Source organism: Mastomys coucha, unplaced genomic scaffold, assembly GCF_008632895.1.
Source record: "Mastomys coucha isolate ucsf_1 unplaced genomic scaffold, UCSF_Mcou_1 pScaffold21, whole genome shotgun sequence".
NCBI classification, from domain to species: domain Eukaryota; kingdom Metazoa; phylum Chordata; class Mammalia; order Rodentia; family Muridae; genus Mastomys; species Mastomys coucha.
The window spans coordinates 131,204,590-131,221,081 of NW_022196904.1; the positions used below are offsets into that span (position 1 = coordinate 131,204,590).

Here is a 16,492-nt window from a genome sequence, read left to right on the forward strand (position 1 = left end):
ATTTCTCCACCCCATAACCACATTGCTTTAGCCAACCATCAGCTGGTTGCCTTGCAGTATAGCCTTGTCCACTGCTTCTGAGGAACATCAGTCATTGGTGAGCCAGTCTGCTTTTGACTGCCACCATCTGCTATCAGCTGTTGCCCTAGATTGGGTGTCATAAGATGTGCTATTCTCTTCCAGTTTCTAATGTGGGACAGTTGGACAAGCTGTTTAATGGCCTGAGCCTCCATCTCTTTTCTTAATATGTATTAAAAAAAAAAAGGTGTGTGCAAATGTGTATGTGGGTATGAGTGTAGGTGTGTATATGTACCATGTGTGTTTGCTGCCTGCAGAAGCCGAAAGAGATCATCAAATTCCTGGTGCTAGAGTTACAAGTAGTTGTGAGCTACCCAATGTGGATATTGGGAATTGAACTCCAGTCTTCTAGAAGAGCAGCAAGCACTGTTAACCTCCGGACATCTCTCCAACCCTCAATTTCCCTTTTCTTGTTCTTTCTTTTTTGCTTTTGTTTTTTGAGACAGCGTTTCTCTGTGTAATGGCTCTGGCTGTCTTGGAACTTGCTTTGTAGACCAGGCTGGCCTTTCTGCCTGCCTCCTTCTCCTGAGTGCTGGGGTTAAAGGGATGCACTGACATTCATGGCCTATTTCTTTTTTATTGTAATGAGAATAATAATTTGGTCATGTGTTGCCTCATGATGGACATATATTCTGAGAACTTCCTGGTTGGCCATTTTGTCACACAAATGTTAATATGCACAGACCTAGATGGTATGGCCTTTTGCACATAGGCTATATGGTTGTTATTCCTGAGTTACAAATCTATACAGTGTGTTACTGCGCTGTAGGTAACTGGAACACAGTGGGGTCTGGGTATCTAAACAGATCATTTGTACCAGCACCACCACAAACAGAAGTGATGGATTATTTAAGATGTTGTAACATCAGTAGGAGTTTTCAGTTCCATTGAACTCTTACAGGACCACCATCATATATGCATTTCACCTGTTACCACAACATAGATCACATAAACATCTTACAAATGTCTACAAAATATGGCATAAGTAATCCTTCATGAAGTCATTGTGTAGGTGGAAAATAGGGAAGAGTGAGGTGTGACTGAGCATACTGGGACTGTGGTCCACTGGCTGGGACAGCATGCTGGGCTTCAAGCTTGGCCTTCATTCCATGAATGACACTACACTAAAGGCCACACCCAAATGCATAGTTCAAAGGGGTCAGTTTTAGATCATATGCTGTGTGATACCCCAGGACCTTACAAACCTGATTGGGAGCCCTATGTCCTAGTGGTGGGATGTCTAACAAGCAACACTCTTGATTGCAGTACTAGGAACTGAACCCAAAGTCTTATTCATGCTAGGCAAGTGCTGGACCCTGGACCGATATCCCTAGATGTCTTTATTTTCTTTTTTTTAATATTTATTTATTTATTATATATAAGTACACTGTATCTGTCTTCAGACACCCCAGAAGAGAATATCAGACTCATTGTGGATGGTTATGAGCCACCATGTGGTTGCTGGGATTTGAACTCAGTACCTTCAGAAGAGCAGTCAGTGCTTTTAATCACTGAGCCATCTCTCCAGCCCATCTTTATTTTCAGACAGACCTTCAATGAGTTGGCAGGGCTGGCTTTGGACCCATTCTGTAAACCATGCCAGCCTTGAACTTTTTGTCTTCTTGCTTCAACCTCCCAAGTAGCTGAGATTAAAAGCCTGCACTACTTTAAAGATGGCTTATATTTCTCTATAGGGGTAATGTAATGTTTTTGCTTGCTTTTTGTGAATGTGCATGCATGTGCATTTTTTCTTTAAAATAATGTTTTATTCTTTGATAATTTCTTACACCTAAATTTTATCTTCATATTCAACTAAAAAATCCCCATCCCTTAGAGGCCTCCAATACTTTTCCCTCTCACCTTCATGTCTTCTTCTTTTTTAAAAAAAAATTATTTTATTTTATTTGAGTACACTGTAGCTCTCTTCAGACACACCAGAAGAAAGCATTAGATCCTGTTACAGATGGTTGTGAGCCACCATGTGGTTGCTGGGAATTGAGTTCAGGACCTCTGGAAGAGCAGTCAACGCTCTTAACCACTGAGCCATCTCGCCAGCCCTCATGTCTTCTTCTTAAAAAAAAAAAAAAAAAAAAAAAAAAAAAAAAAAATACATTGAGTGCTGGGTACATGCAAGTGTGTGCCCATCCACTGGAGCATGGACAATCAACCAGCAGCCGTACTCTCAAAGAAAAACGATTCTTCCTTTTCCGACAGTTATCAATTGCCAATTGCTCCTTGGTGATGGATAGAGCCTCATGAACCCCTCTCCTGTCCATACTGGAATGTTCACTGGCTTGATCTAGTGCTGAACATTCATAATTACAATGACTCTATCACATCCAGAAACCATTGTGTGTTTGAGACAGGGTCTCACTCTGTAGCCAGGCTGACCTGGAATTCATTTCATAGTCCAAGCTGGCCATAACTTCTCACAACCCTGCCTTAGGCTTAAGGCCATGAGCCACTATACCTGGTTGGAGCTGATATCTTGGCATTCCCAGACCACAGGAGCCGTCAAATGTCACCAATGTCTGAGTTATTAAATTTCCTTGGGGTATGTGGTGCTTTAGATAGGAATGGCCCTAACAGGGGCTGGTGAGATGGCTCAGCAGTTAAGAGCACTGACTGCTCTTCCAGAGGTCCTGAGTTCAAATCCCAGCAACCACATGGTGACTCACAGCCATCTGTAATGGGATCTGATGCCCTCTTCTGGTGTGTCTGAAGACAGCTACAGTGTACTTATATATAATAAATAAATAAATCTTTTTTAAAAAAAAAAAGAAAGGCCCTAATAGGCTCATATATTTAAATATTTAGTCATCAGAGTTGAACTCTTTGAACACATTAGAAAGATTAGGAAATGTGGCCTTGTTGGAATAGGTGTAACCTTATTGAAGTAGGTATGTCATTGGTGGTGGACTTTGATGTTTCAAAAGCCCGTGCCAGTCCTGGGCTCTTTCTTTCTACCTATAGATCAGGATATAGCTCTCAGCCACTGTTCCCGCATCTGCCTGCATGCCTCCATATTCCCTGCCAGGATGATAATGAACTAACTTATAAACTTATAACTAGTTTAGTTATAACCTAAACTCAATACTGCAACAAGCTCCCAATTAAATGCTTTCTTTTTTTAAAGAGTTGCCTTGGTCATGGTGTTTCTTCACAGCAGTAGAACAGTGACTAAGACAGGGTAGAGCCCTTTGGCAAGGATATATTATTTTGGCATCTAGCTTTTCACTAGCACCTCAGCTCTAGGGTCTGCCCATGAAATATTGTCTATGTAGTGGAATGCTGTGACACCTTGAATGTGCTGGGACATGTCTGTGAGGACTTAACCTGAGGGGAACTACATTTGAACTGGTTTACTTTCTGAGGCAAGGTGGTAGAGATAAGTTTATCCTTTCAAGAGACAGCGTGCTATTTCTGGCATTCTCTGTTTATTGAGGTAGTGTGGAAATGTACTTAGTTCCTAGGATGGTAGGGGAGGTGTCAGAACGTTTAAGAGCCATTTGGTGGAGTAGGGTGGTCCTTTGGCCCTACTCTGAAAAAAATCTAAGGTAATTTTTGTGATTGTTCAAAGGTAATTGTTATAAAAGAAGCAGAGCTGGCCCTTCCTTGGGCTCCCTGCCATTGGGTTTGGGAATCAATCACTTGTTCCTACACATGTTCCCCCAATTGCTGTATACAATGAGGTGCTATAACCAAGAGAGGGGTCCATACCAGAGCCTGTACCTTGTAGTTTGCACAAAACTGAGCTAAACAAGCCTCCTTACTCTACAAAGTTAGCTTGAACTCAATATTTTATTATAGTGACTTAAAACTCATTGATACATTGATGGATTGCTGTGCCAATGTGGTCCCCACTTCTGGAGAAATAGCTGCAACTGGAATCATTTATGTCTTCCAACTTATGAAAATCCAGTTTATTAATGACACTCCTTGTCCTGCGCAGGGATGAAACACAGGAATAAAATTGCAATACTAGAAGCCCCTCCTCCATATCTGTCCAAATTGAGAGAGTGATAACAACCTCTGAGTTTCTCTGGAGACGAGGTCTTAGCTTTACTATACTATTTTACCAAGAAAGTAGAGATCAGAGCGCTTCCCACGTAGCCCTGCCTTCTTTGCATCTGCCCATTCATCCACTAACAAGTGCAGTGCCAACCATGCACATTTATAAGGTGCCTAGAAAACAGAAATGGAAAAACATACATCAATCTTCTTTAGAAGAACAGTTGGCTGGCAAGGGTACTTACTAATTGATTTTTAAAAAGAGGGGATATACATGTCAGAAAGTAATGGGCACAAACCACTGCTTACAGGGGGCAGAGAATGCTGGTAGTTGAAGATTGATGCATGCCACCAGAAAAAAAGAAAGAAAGAAAGAAAGACATTGTGAATCCCTGACCCCCAGTATCTCAGCACATGACCATATAGAAAACAGGCATTGGAGGTGTATAATCACTAAAGGTGAGGTCACTGTGGAGTAGGAGCCTGATCTGGTAGATCATGTCCTTACCTAAAGGGGAAATTCAGACAGATACTCACTGAGGGGAAAAGGCTATGATTACAAAGCTACCCATGAGGCATAGAGGAACCCACTGCAGGTGTTCCTCGTGGCCCTAGGGAGGAGTCAGTCCTGAGGACACTGAAGACAGGACTTCATGCCTTCAGAGCTAAGACAACACAGGCCTGCACTTCTAAACCACTTGGTTGGTGGCACATTGTGATAGCAGCCTTGGGAACTAAGACACAGGTCCTAGATCGCATCTTTGCTACCATGTCCCTTCCTTCTGCCCAGTTTTGAGGGGTTTCTGGGTCATGAAGTGAGGGTGCAGATTTCTCCAGCTAGCTAGGGAGCTAGACTCCACCCCAGACTAGGCAGACCTCAAGTCAGAATCTACGGGACCCTCACCCCTACCCCAGTAGCTGTCCATTATGGAGTGGAGGGCTGAGGCCTTCAGGACAACACCAACCAACAGGCCAGGTTTTCAGAGGATAACGGTACCCTTACCTCAGTCAGACTGCTTTGGAGACACGTGAGTTTGCTGGGCTCTCTCCTCTCACAACTTGGGTTTAACTACTCTTCCTTTCCTAGAGTTCTCTTGCTACCCTGCCTCACCTTCAGCCAAAGACACGGCCAGTGTGGGTGGCAAGCATCTCTCCTCTTCCTTGCTGCCCACCCCATGGATGGGGGCTCAGTATAGGGTGAGCCATGTGACACAAACGCTAGTGCCTTTGGGGACTGGGAACAATGGCTCCCTCTCACCTCAAGAGCTGGCTCTGCACTTAGGACTGTCCTAAGTGAAGCAGAGGGCACCCGCAGTTTCTAGTGCCCGCTGGACAGGACAGAGGGCCTCTCTCTCTTCACCATTCATGAAGTAGGGATCAATTCTAGGTACTCACCAAGAGCTTGTGAACGCATCACAAACAGCCTCTGGGCAGCCTGGCAGTATACTCCAGGTAGGTGCAGCCAAGATAGCTAGCCAAGGTGGCACAGTGGGAGATTGCTCCCAGGCTCCACACTGTGCTGCCTAGGATCTCAGAAGCAGAGGCCTGCATCCTGGGCTGTACCCGGTCCTGTTCACTTTGGGCTTGCCTGGCATCTGCAGGCAACTGTGTCCAGCTCATTGCAGTTCCCGCCAGTCAAAGTCGAAATGAGACAGCATGCTAGTCAGGATCTCACTGCTTCCTGAAAGGCATCATGTCCATGTACCTTAGGCCTGAAGTCATCAGAAGAGGGAGTAGGCCCCTGAAAAGCATGACACACATCAGGTGCTCTGTTCCCAAAGGCTCGTTACAGTTCAACTTCAGAGGCTGTCACTTCTGAGTTTATGCTGTGTTGGAGAGACCCTGAAGTGACTGGTAGAGAGTTGTGAGTTTTCTTAGGGATGTCCTAGCAATGACCACAAACTTATTGACTTCAAACAACAGAAGTGGATTCTCTCTCAATCTTGGAGGCCAGAAACATGAGATCAATGAGCTACAGGCCTCAGGGGAGGACCCTTATGGCCTCTTCCCAGCTCCACTGTCTCGTGGTGTTCCTCTGCTGCACATACATAGCTCAACTTCTGCCTCTGTCTTCAGACAATACTGAGGCTTAGAGGCTCTATTAATTAGAACTGATAGAATAAATATGTATTACCAAGGGGATTTATTTGATTAGCTTATATAATCCAGACTGGGTAGTCCAATAATGGCCAGGCTAAGACCTCTGTAGATGCTTAGTCCACAGGGCTGAATGCCTGAATCTAGTGATGAAAGCCTGAAGGATTCCTGGAGAGTTTTCAACCATCATTGGAAGGGCAAAGAAAATGGGCTCTGATATCTGGAAAGAATAGTGGCAGCAGCAGAAACAACAACGATAACAACATAATAGATGCACTTTTTAGCAAGGAGCAAAGGCAAGCAGGAAAAGCAACACTGTATTCCTCTCAGCCATCTTTATATTTGGGCTACTGCAAGAGATTCCATCTACTTTAGGATAGGATCTCCCTACCTTAGTTAATATTTCCAGGAAATACCCTCACTGACTTGCCCAGGGGCATGGCTCTTAGTTGACTCTAGATGCAATCAAGTTGACAACAAAGATCAACTGTCACAAGGGTGGATAGGCAAGGGCCCCACTCAGTATTTCAGCTATGGGTTTTCAAGTAGTGTTGAGCCAGGCACAGTTTGTACCTCAGCAAGCCTGGGGTTCAAACCACTTCTGGGGGGTGACTCACTAACATGAGAGCAGGAAAAAGGCTTGGAGGAAGCCAGAAAGACTCTGCCCTTCTCTGTGCTGACCAACTGGAGCTCACTCTTGATCCTCCCAACAAATGGATGAATACCATCAAACATGAGGTCTCTCTGGGGAATCTCTGAGGACACGTCCCTAAGCCTTTTCCCTTAGGCCTCATCCTGAAGTTCTGAGTTGGGCCCAAGAGACCTGCATTTACAGACATTCTCTGGAAAGGAGGAAATAGGAATCCACTGGGCCTCATGATCACCAGTGGCTTTCCCTAATCAACCAACCTCCTGCCTACAGCTTCCATCAGGGCTAATGGAAGCTCAGGAGGTCCAGGTGGCTTTCACAACCATAACCTCAGAATGTGTATGCTGCCACTCTCCGATGCTTATTATTGGTTGGGTTGTGTTTCCCCTAGATTCATATTAGAGTCTAATACCCTGGATCTTAGAATGTGATATTATTGAACTTGTGTCCTTTTTTTAAAGATTTATTTATTTATTATTATATATAAGTACACTGTAGCTGTCTTCAGACACTCCAGAAGAGGGCATCAGATCTCATTACAGATGGTTGTGAGCCACCATGTGGTTGCTGGGATTTGAACTCAGGACCTTCAGAAGAGCAGTCGGTGCTCTTAACTACTGAGCCATCTCTCCAGCCCCTGAACTTGTGTCCCTATCCATACAACTTAGATGAGTTCACTTTGAACTATGTGGGGATGCTGATCCAAAATGATTGGTGATCTAATAAAGGGTTCTAGGAGCCCATTGCAGCTAAGGGTGAGGCCCCGGCTAGGTTGTCATTTTCATCACTGAGAAGGAGCTCACTCCTTCATCCACTTGGCAACAACTGGTTTTCATCTTCTAGCCAGAACTCAGAGAGAAACTCCGGTTGTTTAAACCACCCTGTTCCTGAGGATGGTTACAGAAGCCCCAGGAAACACATAGTACCTTAAAGAGAAACTCTAATACCAGGCAGGCCCTACCGGATATGATGGCTAGAACTGACTCCCACCCCAAGACTTGAACGTTTGTTCACTCAACATAGAGAGGTTTAAATGAAGCTTTGAACCTGGCAGCAGCTTGGTGGGGGTGCCAGCCTGGTACATGCACAGACTGGAGGCAGGCCAAGAAGACAGATGCCTTCTGGGAGGTATTGTAGATAGTCTGGGAAGGGTGGCTGGGCAAATAGATGGTGGTAAAACCATCCAGGCGAGCTTGGCGTTTCCAGGTCTGAAAGTACAGGAAAAAAATCTGGTTGAAGGAACAATCCGGTCAATTGACGGTTGAAACCATGGGTGTGGCTGACCTTTCTGAGGGAAGCCAGAAGGCCAACAGCAGGTGCAGGTGCAGGTGCAAGATGCCAGCACAGTTAGAGCTGCAGACAGGGAAGGGGGAGGGCCTCAGAGGAAGGTGGGAAGGCAGCGGGGCTGGAGACCTGTCTGGGTTTAGCCCTTCTTTCAGCTTGACTGAGAACCAGATCAATGGGAAGCACAGAGTAGAATGACTACCATTCACGCAGACTCCAGCCCTTGTCCTCTCAGACGCGGGCAGCAGGTGGCACTAATGGGCTGCTCTTAACCTTTCCAGCTGCAGCCCCAGGTTGGAGCCCGGAGGTGAGTGTCAGGTCTCTTCTGTGCACAATACAATCCTCTTCACGCCGGTTGTGCCAGGAGAGACCCAGGCAACCATTTGGCCACCCAGTGTAAAGATCTCGAGCTGCGTTGTGATAGACCTCAGAGTGAGCAGATGCTCACGGCACTAGTGCTCCTCTGTGTCTGGGCTGCAGGAGCGCTGGTGAAGCTCCCCTGCAGCGCTTAGAAGGAGGTCCCTGCGGAGAATGGGAGGCACTCGCCTTACCCAGCCTTCTACGCTGTGCTCTCTGCTGTGCACCATTCAGTTGCCGCCGATGTTCATCAAGATTTTGTCCACTCCCACGGGTACAGCAGCGTGCCCCTGACCCTAGCTTTACCCACACCAGGATACAGAAGTGGGGAGGAGAGCTGTCACTAGCCACGGGCCAAGGGAAGGGTGGGGCCTAATCGTCCCCTCCTCTTCCCACTTGGTCCAACCAACCAAAATCGTGTGATTCAGGTTAGCGGGGACTTACGTCTTACCAGCTCCAGCTTTCTCTCCTCACAGGTGACCATCAGCAGAGAGCAAAGGTCTAGGTAGCTGGGTGGGGAATCCAGGAAGCCTATGTCTCAGTGGGAACCTAGACTGAAGCCACGGACTAGCTGTAGAGTTCTTTCTTTAACTTCCAGGGCACGGGGCTGGCGAGATGGCTCAGCCTGTAAGAGCACTGATTGCTCTTCCGAAGGTCCTGAGTTCAAATCCCAGCAAACATATGGTGGCTCACAACCACCTGTAATCCTGTAATGAGATCTGACTCCCTCTTCTGGCTCATTTGAAGACAGCTACAGTATACTTATGTATAACAATAAATCTTCAAACAAACAAAAAAAACTTTCCAGGACTCAGCCTACTTATGGCTGCTAGGTGCTGGGTTCGTGCTGGTTCTTGGCCTGGGCCTAGGTGTACAATACAGTTAGGTAGGTGGACAAGGGGAGGGAGGGAGCTTGGGCAAGGAGGGCTGGCACCTGGATCCTAAAATTTTTGCCAGGCTCCGAGTAGATGTAGTGTTTTCTTGGACATGTGAGCTGTCTCACCCAGACTCCTGTCTCAGATCCATCTAACCTGGGCTAGGCGTTGAGGGAGAAGACCAAGGCGTTTGGGGAGGACCATTGACTGGCTGGACTCAAGTGGAATGTCAATCCACCTGGACCTTCCTGGGTGTGTCTATGAGGTGTGGGAGGAGTCAAGTTCAATGACCTGATTAGAAAGGGACAGAAAGGTAGGGTAGTCTATCTCCTTTCTACTTAGTTCTTTAGTCCTGGGGCGGGGGCGGGGGGTCCTCCCAGGAAAGAATCTGGAGCCCAAGGCTAGGAACTACTGTGGAAAAGGTGCTTTGAAGGACACAGGTTCCCATCTCCTGACCCTCCCTAGTTCCAGTATGATGATGTAAGTTACCACCCTAGAATGAATGGGCAGAGTCTCTGACATTGCCCTCTGCCCAGAAACATTCTGGGTACAGACTGGTTGGCCTGAGGGGCAGTGGGAGACTGAGCACCCAGGACTGGTTTTGTTGTCTCCTCTAGAGTCAGGCACTCAGGTCCAATCTCCCCCTCCCCAGCCTTTTGGGGATTCACTCCACCCCTTCTATTTAAAGCTCTCTTTGACTATTTATAGTCATGGCCACTAATTGCATCAGCCTGAGTCTGGCTTCCTCCACAGATGCCAATGGTGCTACTGACCCCATACCTCGGTGTGATTCCTGGTGAGAAAAGGGTAAGAGGAAACTTCAGCTTTGGCTGCCAGCACTTCCCTTGGCTAGTGCTCTAGTTTCCGGTTTGGTGTTTGCAAATATGTAGGGACATGTCTCTAGGTCACACCTGCAGTTTCCTTAGCACCCTTCTACTCAGGGAAAGTCTCCCAAGTTTTCTGCCTCAAATCTTCCCCCTCTCTGAGCTCACCTCCACTACAGGGGCTCCTGGAGAGGGAAGAGGGTACAATGGCAGATGCTAAAGCCAGACAAGCCTGGTTCCACTTGGAAAGGCTGGAGGACGCTCAAATCTGCCTGAGCTTTGGCAACAAGCCTGCCCTTGCAGCACCCTTCTCTGTGGCCTGGGACACGGGGTGGTAGAAGAGAGAGCAAAGTTATGCTCCCCAACCCTTCAGGACAGTTTTGGAACTCATCCCAGATAGCCTCCTCTGTCTTCTTCCGTCAAGACTGGCTCTCCTTCTGGTCGGCAGGGGTTGGGGAGCCAAGTCCTTTCATAAACATATCTTTGCTTCAAGGGGCTTGCTTCTATTTCCAGGAAGTACCTTACATCTAAAGACCAGAGCTCAGGGGTTTAGCATGGGCCTGGAGCCCATCTCTACCTCCCTAGACCAGCTTTCATGTCTTCTATATAGGATTTGATTTCTCTGGAGAGATTGCTCCCAACCCCCTGCCACCACCCTGAGGTGGGCCACCTTTCTTCACCCTACTTGCCCTTCAGAGCCAGGTAAGTCCTGTAGTGAGAATTTTGGTTTCTTTGGGGGGGGGGAGGAAATGCATAAATATTATAGGGATATGTTTTCTTTTTTAATCCCAGATGTGGAATATGGGGCTGCTTCAGATTGTCCACAGCAACTATGATCTGCCACATGCTCCCTCCAGCAGGGAAGTGATTTTTGCCACAGGCAGATAATTTCTGTGATTGTGTGATGTTTAGAATTCTGGGGACTTTTCAGAGGGTATATAAATACTAGGGCCCTGAGAGGAGGTGTGGGGTTAGTGGTTGGTTGCTGTTGGTCACGATTTGTTAAGTAGTTGTGCTCAGAGAAGAAATTAGATCTCCTGACAGCAAAGAACAAAGTTGCCCCAAGGAACTCAATGCCCCTAATCAGCAGGAAGTAGTTTAATGATAACATCACCACCTTTCCCCTCTATCCTTTTTTCTCTCCTACCTAGTGTTGGGGTGTTAAAAGGGTGGAGTATGGGTGGAGAAGAGTGAAAGAAAAAAGGACCCACAAAGTAACCACAAGGCTCCATCCATCTCCATCGTCCCTGTCTGGACAGGGGCTTCCAGCATCTCTATAGCTCCCAGCTGTGGTATCCTCCGTCATCCTTTCTCTTGTCTGGTGACCCTCTGCAATGCCCCCCACCTCTCTATGGCCAAGAATCTCCCAACTACTCAGCCTTTGGAAGCTAAATGCTGCTGCAAACTGACCTCCCACACTGTTTCACAAGTTCCTCTGATACTGAACAGTGACATGCTTTGACAAATTCACCCAGGGCCACACAGGTCACAAAACACTAAGAACAGTCCCCTGAGTCATCTTTAGAGGTTTTTTTTTTTTTTTCTTCCACGGGGTCTTGCAAGGACTGACAATAGAGCAAATGGGCAGCATGCTTCAGTGCACTTTGCCCTTGACTTGCTGAGGGATGTTGGACAAAATTGCTCCTCTCTTTGGGCCTGGGAGAGAAACTGGGCTCAGTGGTGGTGTGCAGCTCTAGAACTGCTAATGTTTGGGTTAGTCAAAGAGTATTCACTGGAGGCTCTCTATGTTTAAGTCGAGTATCTGCCGATAGCACCAAAGTAGAATGGGAAGAGACACATACGCCTTCACCGTTACTATTAGCATTTACTTGTTGGGTTTTTTTTTTTTTTTTTGACATTTATTTATGTGTGATCTGCATATTTATGTCCATGACACAATTTCCATATGAGACTCAGAAGACAGCCTACAGGAGTTGGTTCTTGGGCTGGAGAGGTGGCTCGGCAGTTAAGAGCACTGACTGCTCTTCCAGAGGTCCTGAGCTCAATTCTCAGCAACCACTTGGTGGCTCACAACTATCTGTAATGCGATCTGATGCCCTCTTCTGGTGTGTCTGAACACAATGACAGTATACTAGCATACATAAAATAAATAAAATCTTTAACTAAAGAAAAAGAGTTGATTCTTTCCTTCTACCATGTGGGTCCCAGATATTGAACTGGGATCATTAGGCTTGACAGCAAGTGCCTTAACTTGCTAAACCCATCTGCCTGGGCCCTGTTTGATTGCTTTTAAACAATATTTCATGTAGCTCAGGTTGGCCTTCAACCCCAAGCAATCCTCTAGCCTCAGCTGAGTGCTGGGATTACAGACTTGCACCACCATGCACGGCTGAACACACAGCTTCAATATAAGACAGAAGAGCTCCATTGCAATAGAGCAGTATTTACCCATGCATACTTTCACCATCCCTCTCTTAGCCATCCAGACACCTCTCATCTACCCAACCATCTACCTGTCTATTCATATGTCCATCCATTCACCTATCCACCCCACCCACCCATCCATCAACCCATCCATCTATCGATCCTCCCATTGATCATCCTTCTTATCTATCATCAATCTATTCTATTCATTTATCTCCCACATTGCCAGCTGTCTATTCTTTGTCTGAGGCTAGTCTTAAGGCTATCTTGGCTATGTGTTATACCATGTCTCCAAAGGCTTAGGGCTAGAGAGGGAGTTGCAAGCTGAGTCAGGTCTTTTGCAGAGGCTATGTACCCAGGTATGACAGTATAGGAGTTGAACATTGGGCCTGCCCAGCACAGTTCACTCTTGTGTAGTCTTTGACTGAGATGACTTCTAGAAGTCTTGGTCCATTGGTAAATGGCACCTCCTTCACTTCCATGTGGTGTCCCTTCATTGCCTCCAGGGTCCTGAAGCCAAAGCTCTCAGCTGGCCTCCCAGGAGAAATGCTGTCACTCACCTTCTGCAATTGCAGGTGCTCAGCGCTGAGGGCGGAGGGAGTACCAGGCCTACTTGAGACAACCATCAGCTTTTTCCAGTCCTTGGTTTTATTGACTCCTAGGGGCTGCCAGGGCTATAAATAGATGTTCTTGAGCTAAAAATAACCTTGCTAGAGGCAGACTATACTGCTAGCTTTCAGCTTCTTTGAGGGCTCTTAAGGATGCAGAATTCAAGATCCGCTAGAAGAAGGGCTAGCCACATCCTTTTCCCCTCCTCTCCTGATTCTTCCTCCTCCATCTCCTGACACACACACACACACACACACACACACACACACACCTACCAATTCACATGAGTGGCCAATATCACTGTCTGCATGAAAGCAAAAAGGGTCTCTGGAATAGGATGGTCAAACCTGGAGAAAGCCCCATTAGCCAGGGGAAGGGGAGATAAGAAGCCCACCTAGGAACTCCCACACAGTATCCAGGGTAGTCCATGTTGAGTGTTCCACACAGAGATGGTTAGGATGACCCAGAAGAGCCACATCTGGAGATCTGTCCTATAAAATGGTACATGGATGCCCATGGTCACATAACTTGTAATAACATATGGGAGGTAACCCCAGGCACTGTCTGGTCTGCACTAGTATAGGGGTCATTTGTCCAGAAAGAGGAGCCTTGTGTCTAGAGACAAGGATGGGGTTGCATCAGACACTCTAGTATGCTTTTGCTTAATATCTTTTTGTTTGTTTGTTTACAAAAAACTTTAAAAAATGAAGGTTATAGAAACTGGGCCAACACCAAACTTGGTTTCCATTTCCACCAATCCAAAGATCTGCGATGGGGATGAGTGTGAGCAAGGGGAAAGGAGCAGAAGAGAGAGTTCATGGTCCTGGCGGGCGTAAAGGGAAAGATGGCTGTCGAGATACTTATGACCTAAGGTCTGGGCCTTACCCCCTTCACCCTTCCACATCCAGGAGCATCCACCCTTCCACATCCATGGGAAAAGGACTGAGGCAGAGGGCCTATAGTCATGGCCAAGAGCACCTCCTCTGGAGGATCAGAAACGGTGGGCTGCATCAGGGATCAGGTGGTAGATGTACCAGGGGAGTCTCAAAAATGGAATTCATCATGAACCTATGCATCATCCCTGCACAAGAGGCATGCTAATCTTCTCCATACCATCCCAGTTTTAGTCTGTGTGCTGCAGAAGCCAGCACCTCTGGTATATTTTTGGTCCTTGTGATGCCTAAAAGAATATATGCAAACCCTGTGTGTGTGATGGAAAGACAGTGGTGAGGTGTGTGTGTATGTGCAAAGACAAGTCGGGAGGAATGACCTGTGTCACCGTAGGATTGTGTTGTGAGGGCAGCTGACAAGTGAACAGAACTCTTGTGTATGTGTGCACGTGTGTGTGCACCCATACATGTGTGCAGAGGCCAGAGATCACCTCAGGTGTCATTCCTTAGAAGCTATCTGTAGTGATTTGAAAAAGCTTGGCCCAGGGATTAGCACTATTAGAAGGTATGGTCTTGTTGGAGGAAGTGTGTCACTGTGGGGGTGGGCTTTGAGACCCTCCTCCTCGCTGCCTATGAGACAGTCTTTCCTGGTTGCAGTTGGATCAAGATGTAGAGCTCTCGGCTCCTCCAGCACCATGTCTGCCAGCACACTGCCATGCTTCTTACCATGATGATAATGGACTAAACCTCTGAAAATGTAAGCCAGCCCCAGTTAAATGTTTTCCTTCATAAGAGTTGCCTTGGTCATCATGTCTCTTCACAGCAATGGAAAAACATTAACTAAAACACCATCCAACTTGTTTTGAGACACATACAAGTTTGCCTGGGGCATCAAGTAGGCTAGGCCGGCTGGCCAGAAAGCATTCAAGATCGTTCTGTGTTTGCCTCCTGGTACTGGGATTATAAGTGTATGCCACCATACCTGGGTTCTGGTGATCCAACTCGGGTACTCATGCTTGCCCAGCAAATACTGACTCCCCAGCCTGCAAACTGATATTTAAAGTTTTCTAGTTTTCAGTTAATAGTAGATAAGAAAAATGGGTATTTTACATCCTAGGATTACATATCAGATCCTATGCCCCTCCTCTATACCTGGTCTACCAAAGATAAGCCTCAGAGTCTTCCCTCTGCCCACATAGTAAGTAGACTTTGCAGGCACAACCTACCAGGCCCTTGTCTCAGGAAGCCTCCAGATTGCCCCCCAGTGCCCAACCTCTCCCACAACTAGCCCTAAGAAAGAGTCAGCAGAGGCTTGAGGAAAACATCCGTCTCATGATTTATTACAACACATTGTTTCAAATACAAAAGAAGGGACAGGAAAAGTGCGGCCTCATGGGGCAAGGTCCCAAAGGGGAAGCTGGCACCCTGGTCCTCAGGGACCAGAAAGCCTTGGGCAAGGGACCTCTCCTGTCCTGGACAACAGGAGGGAGCCACGTGCATTCTGGGCCATTCCAGTGCTGGCAGTGACCAGGTAAGAGGGGTGGGAGAGCAATAGAGAACCCTAAACCCTCCACACCTTGGACAGTGGGTGAAAAGCCACCAGGGAAAGCCTGTGCTCTACCTCCCCCAATACAAAGGAGCAGGGAGCTAAGACCTCTTCCATCTTGTCTACTCACTTTGGGGAGACCAGGGTCATGCGAAAGTGAGAACAGAGACAGACTGAGGCCAATGGGCCCTGGGTATCCAGGATAGATGCCATATCTCCATCAAGAGAGGGGAGGGACCAGACCCAAGGGGGAGCTTTAGGACCCAACTGGTGGCCCCACACCACTGTCTCCTGGACAGCAGTAGAGTGGGGGCATGGAGGGGGAAGCCAGTGCACCCTCCACACACAGGGTCACCTCAGAAATCCAATGACAGACAGGAGGCAAATTTACATAATTAATAATAATTATAACAATAATTAACCAATAATAATAAATACTTAAACCTCTAATCCATAGATTGCAAATACAACAATAGCTTATTTTCTCAGGGATCGGGATGGGTGGGATCAAGAGAACTGGGACAGGACTTTTGCTTAAGAAGGAGGGTGACAGGAACATAGGGAGCAGGTCAAAAGAAGAACAGACAGAAGGACACAGCAAGAGAGGTGGGGTAGAAAGGTGCTACCCTAGGTCCTGCCCCAGCTACCTGTTAACAAGCCCCTGGCTTCTTCCTCAAAGGACAGACCCACTCCAAGTCTTGAAGACATCTGAGGGCAAAAAACCCCTATTCTGCCTCAAAACTTTGGGTCCCCAATAGTCCAAGAGGATATTCAGCAAGGGTGGCTGGCACTTTTCTCCTGGTCCTTCTCCTAGATTGGCTCTGAGCCTAAAAAAGCCACCTTGGGTGGAGGCTAGCTTATCATTTTGAAGACACTGGGAAAGTACC

General features: G+C 47.0%; 1 non-coding gene across 1 annotated transcript; it reads right to left on the reverse strand.

The window, feature by feature from the left end:
* Positions 1–14,213: 14,213 nt before the first annotated feature.
* Positions 14,214–14,320, reverse strand: LOC116104241. The gene has a single exon (XR_004123763.1). It is a non-coding gene; the product is annotated as a U6 spliceosomal RNA (small nuclear RNA).
* Positions 14,321–16,492: the final 2,172 nt, after the last annotated feature.